Here is a 6000-nt window from a genome sequence, read left to right as displayed (position 1 = left end):
CATGAGAGGAGAGGTTCTTGGCCCAGAAATTGTAGTTCATTGACCATTTCAACAGTTTGCCCGTCTCTTACAACTTTCTGGTTTAAAAGACCACATCTGCGCTTGTTTCCCATCTTTCCTGTAACTAACCTACTGGGTAGCACTAGAAAGCCTTAAACTGGTACAAGCCTTCTAGCTTAGAAGAGAGACTTTGGAGTGATTAAGTATCAGCTTTCTGTACTTTCTTGCTGTACTTAACTGTTTTCCACCTATACACAGATTTTCCAGCATTTATTGTGATTTAAAAGCTTGTTTTTTCACATATTGTACTTATTTGACTGCCTGCACTTTTAAAAAGTTTTTTGTTTAAATAATTTGTTTAACTGTTGTAGGCTACACACTAAAGTGCGATAGCCTTTTCTGATCGTTTGTAGTTGTTTAAAGCTGTTTTAAGTGCATTTTTTACTGTTTTTGCCTTATCTTTTCAAAAAAAAAATCCTTGTTTCCCGCCTTTCTAAGCGAGTATAGTCCAGTTTTCAGGCTAGTGCTGAATTCAGGGCTGTGATACTAGTTTCTGAGTTGCTCATACCTTACTTGGATAGAAGGAAGTTTCTATGTTCACCTGTGAGAGAGGGGAGCTTTGAGCAACCTATCTGTCTCCCTGGAGGAGTAGTTCCAGCCCAGAATTTAGTAATTTATTGGCCATTTTGGGCTAATTTCTATCTCTTTCATTTCCCTACTATAAAAACCGCATTTGCACAGTTTTGCGCACCGGGCAGTGCCAGTTAGCTATGGTTAAATTATTCCCAGCACCACTAAGTCTCCTCTTCAGTTTTTTCCCTTGAAACTAGTCTAACTCTCAACCTAAGCACTCAAAAAGCATCTTACAGCCCAGCACTTGCTCAGACCTAATAGCAAGCACTAATATACACTGATACTGACTGCCCAGCAGGGTAAGGCTCTCTTTATTCACCCCTCACCAACCAAGCAACTAAGTAGCTTACCCTACTATTCAAGCATGACCAAAGGGCAACTTCAGATGCACTCTCCAGTCCAGCTGGTGAATCTGGGTATCCTGAGGCAATGTTACAACCCTCTCCTCCTACCACAAAACACTAACATATGCGAGAGATGCAATTATACAGCCAAACTGGAAGCTAAGCTGTCTCCACCCAAGACTGGAACAGACAGTCAAGAGGAGAAGGTTAACACTTGCACCACAACTCCAGCCACACACAGAACTACTAAAACAGCACTGGCAAAAAATACACATAAATACACAAAATCATACGCGGAGGCTCTAAATAAAAACCTGCAAAAGCATCAGAGACCTCCAAAGCAGACACCCAAACAGCCTGCACTTCCCATCACAAACCAGACAACACATAAAACACAAAATCAGTGTGCTGCACAATCACAGCCCTTAAGGCGAAATAACATACCTAACACACTAGTAATAGGTGACTCTACAGTCAGGCACACTGATGTCCCACTCACTAGGCTGGACAAGCAGAAGGTTACTGTTAGCTGCCTGTCGGGAGCCAGAATCCGCCACATAACACAAGCACTCAGGTCACTCCAGAACAAGTACAAATATGACTGTCATTGTTCATTTTGGTGTGAATGACCTGAGATGTACCTCCCTGGACTACATGAAAAGAGACATGGAAGAGCTCTCTGATCATGTAGCCCAGGCTGGTATGACCCTGACCCTGAGTAGCATCCTGCCCTCACCAAGAATGATACCTCAGTATAAAGAAAAAATTATCAATTTCAACAATTGGCTAAGCTTCTGGTGTCATTCAAAGGGGATCCAGTGTCTGTCAGCCTGTGACAACATGCTCGACAAGCCGCATTGCTTCGCAAGAGACAGCTTGCACCTGTCACTCCTAGGTTTTTGAATACTGGCCAAGGCTCTTGCTGCCCCAATACTGCCCTTTTTAGGCAAGGCTCAAAAGTCAAACCCACCTCCGTAAACAGCACAATTAACAAAAAATTGAGGGTTATGCTATTCAATGCCAGGAGTTTAAATCTCAAAATGCACGTGCTCTAAGCACTCCTCAGTATGGAGAACGTCGACATCTGTGCAGTAACTGAAACCTGGTTCAAGGCTCCAGAGAGCACCCCAGCACTACCGGGCTACAACTCATACCACACGTTTCGGCCACAGAACACGGACCGAAACACAAAAGGAGGGGGTGTATCCATATTCATCAAGGATACCTACACCTCCAGGTTAGTGGTGCAGCATGATACCTCTGAGATCATCCATGTGCAACTAACATTGGGCAAATCTGAAATGCAAATTGTGGCCTGCTACAGATCACCCTCCATGACCCAGGACCACCACTCTGCCTTTCTGGAGACACTGGAAAACATGAAGGTCCTACCAAACACCCTGATATTGGGTGATTTCAACTACCTTACCATTCACTGGGAAAACTACTCGAGTACAAATTCCCAGGTCCAGTGCTTCCTGGAATTCATCAACTCAAACACGCTGGATCAGCTGGTAAACTCCTCTACCAGAACTGAAAACATATTGGACCTGGTCATCACCAACATGGGCGACAGGTGTTCCACACTGGCGGTCAACCTGTCACTGGTTAGATCAGACCATAAACTAATCACTCTGGATGTCCACACCCCACCACCACCCCCAACTAAGGAAACCACAGTAAAAAAACTTTTCTAAAGCAAACTTCACTTTACTTAAGGCATAGGTGGTACATTTCACAGCCCCCATGCTAACGGATAACACTGCCCAAGATGCAGAAACCTTTACAAATGCACTCTATGAGCACCAACAAGGATGCATGGTTCATGCCATCCCTAGCAAAACAAAGACTCACTCCTCTAAGAGAAGGAAACCAGTTTAATGGACCCCTGTAACAAACAGGCTATACAATAGAAGGAGGAAACTAGTTCAGAAATAAAGCAAATCTCCAAAAGGAAAGACATCCCTGATCAGTATCAGTAAGAAACTGAGGTCCCTCATGAAATCATCCAAGACTAACTTCAAAAGAAAAATAGCCAAGGATTCAAAAGATAACCACAGAGCATTCTTTAGCTATGTTAAGAATCTAAGTGGCAACTCGCAGATATGCACTGAACTAGTGCAAAATAGCACAAAGTATACTGAACCTACTGATATTGACAACATCCTGGCAGATAGATTCAGTGCAAACTTCACCCCCCTCTCACCTCCAAAAGGACCCACAACACTACCAGAAAAGTGTAGTGTCCCAAAAATCACAAACACACAGGTGAAAACAACCCTTTCAAAAGCCAAAAACACAGCATCAATGGGACCAGATGGTGTCCCAGGCTGCATCTTGCACAAACTACAGAACAAACTAACCCCCCACCTAAACACGCTGTTCAACCTCAGCTTCACCACAGGCTACGTGCCCATAGAATGGCACACAGCAATGGTTATTCCTCTCCACAAAGGAGGGGCCACAACTGACCCTGGTAACTATTGCCCCATAAGCCTGACTAGCCTGGTCTGCAAGGCTATGGAGTGCATCATCATGGAACTCATTAACAAAGACATTGGGAACCTCCAAACATTTGACCCGACCCAGTTTGGCTTTGTTAAGGGCAGATCATGCCTACTAAACCTGGTTGACTTCTTTGAGACAGTCACCAAGGCCATAGATGAGGGAAATTTGGTCCACACAGCCTACCTTGACCTCGCCAAGGCTTTTGACACCATTCCCCACTTGGGTATTACAGAAAAACTCACCAGCCTGAACATAAACCTCTACGTCATTAGATGGGTTGCCAACTGGCTTACAGACAGAACTCACACGGTAAGAATAGCGGGCTCCAGGTCCGACTCTAAACCAGTCACAAGTGGTGTCCTTCAAGGCTCGGTCCTGGGACCCCTACTGTTCAGCATATACTTCTCAGAAGTACAGGCAAACACAGGAGGACTATGGCTAACCAAGTTCACCAATGACTGCAAACTGGGAGCCATAAATGACTCTCCAGCTGACATGGACATCCGCCAAAAGGGCCTTACTGAGACGGACACCTGGTGTCAAAGTCATGGCCTCAAGCTAAATGCCAAAAAATGAATAGTCATCCCATTTGGGAAAAACAAAACACCCACGAATTACCACATAGTTGGTAGCCCCCTTAATACAGAAGAGGTAATAAGAGATCTGGGGACCCAGGTAGATAGTAATCTCTCCTTTGACAATCATATTGCCAAAGTAGTTAGGAAATCCTTCTATGTGGCCCATCTAATTACTAAAGGGTTTGCATCTAGAAATAAAGAGGTTATAGTGCCCCTCTGCTCATCACTCATTAGACCCATCATACAGTACAATGCCCTATTTGGGATGTACCTTACAAGACACTTCCAACAGCTGGAAAGACCACAAAAGTACCTCACCAAGAGGATTACTGGTCTCAAACATATGTCCTATGCAGCCCAACTGAAAAAATTCTGGCTGTACTCAGTGGCATATCGCTTACTCAGAGGTGATCTCTGCCTGACTTACAAAGCCATGTCCAACTCAGAATTGATGGACATGCTCCACCTAAAGAAATCCACGTTACTGCGAGCCACGCGCTCCAGTGAGCTAAACCTCGCCACAACAATAAATAGAACATGCTGGAGGGATAGATTCCTGTCACAGAGACTCCCCATGCTTTGGAACAAAATTCCAAATTACATCAGGCAGAGCCCCTCACTAACACTCTTCAAGAGCAACCTTGACGAGTGGATGGGTAACAGAAAATACACCCCTGGGATCACTTCATTGGCTCTGCTTGACAGAGGATCAGTTAATTAATTAATGGGGTGGCGAAAGCCGACACACTCTGGCTAGGCTTATAAATGCCCTCGGGCAGATAGCCTAGTACCTACCTATCTAGTACCTACCTATGAATTAGAAGTTATGTACTCACCATAACGTTCCATCTGAGTAGGTGTATTCATTTGTCTGCAACCTGTGGGTTATGGATCCGATATCGGATCCGAACCGGCATGGTTTGCCAGCTATGGATCCAAGCTCTCAGCTCCTCCCCTCACCCATAATGCCCTGCTCTACCCTCATGACCTCAGATCGAGTTTGCCAACAGCAAGAACACCCTGAAAAGGGTAAAACACATCATATGCAGGAAACTGAAAGGCCAGGGGGATAGAAGGGCGGGATGGTTGCAGACAAATGAATACACCTACTCAGATGGAACGTTATGGTGAGTACATAACTTCTAAATCTGAAGTAGGAGATTCATTTGTCTGCAACCTGTGGGACAGAGTCCCCAGCTACCTGAATCTTGGGCGGCCATCATGGAAGGATATTCCGAGCACCTTGAGCCAAAGGATGCTCTACCCCTAGATGCAAGATCCAACTTGTAGTGGGAAATAAAAGTATGAGATGAAGCCCACGTGGCTGCTGCACAAATATCATCTAGAGGAATCCTAGCCTTAAAGGCTGCCGAGGTAGAGACTGACCGGGTTGAATGGGCATGTACACCCTCCGGTGCGGGCCTTCCAAGCTTGATAAGCCAATAAGATACATTGTGAAATCCAGCGAGATAATGAGACTTTAGAAATTGGTTTGCCCAAATTAAATTTAGCAAAGGAAATGAACAACTGGTCGGATTGCCTATGACCAGACATCCTGTTTAGATAAAATCTAAGTTGCCTGTGAACATCTAAGGAGTGAAGCTTGTATTCACCTTTGTTTTCATATTTAGGAAAGAAAACAGGGAGGTTAATGGATTGATTAATGTTTGCTTCAGAAGCTACCTTAGGAAGAAAGGACGGGTTGGTCCTGAGGTAAACACGGTCCGGATGAAAGACCAAGTAAGGAGGTTTAGCTGATAATGCTTGAAGCTCTGAGACTCTCTTGGCCGAAGTAATGGCTACTAAGAAGGCGGTCTTGAAAGATAAGAATTTCAGATCTACCGTAACCACCGGTTCGAAGGGGGGGGGTGGTCAAGGCCTGGAGAACTAAGGAAAGGTCCCAAGGAGGAACCGCTTGCTTTACAGGGGGCCTGAGA

Source organism: Protopterus annectens, chromosome 15.part0 (assembly GCF_019279795.1).
Source record: "Protopterus annectens isolate FY-2018-M chromosome 15.part0, PAN1.0, whole genome shotgun sequence".
Lineage (NCBI taxonomy): Eukaryota > Metazoa > Chordata > Ceratodontiformes > Protopteridae > Protopterus > Protopterus annectens.
The sequence above is the reverse complement of the archived record's forward strand: the minus strand, read 5'-3'. Positions refer to the sequence as shown.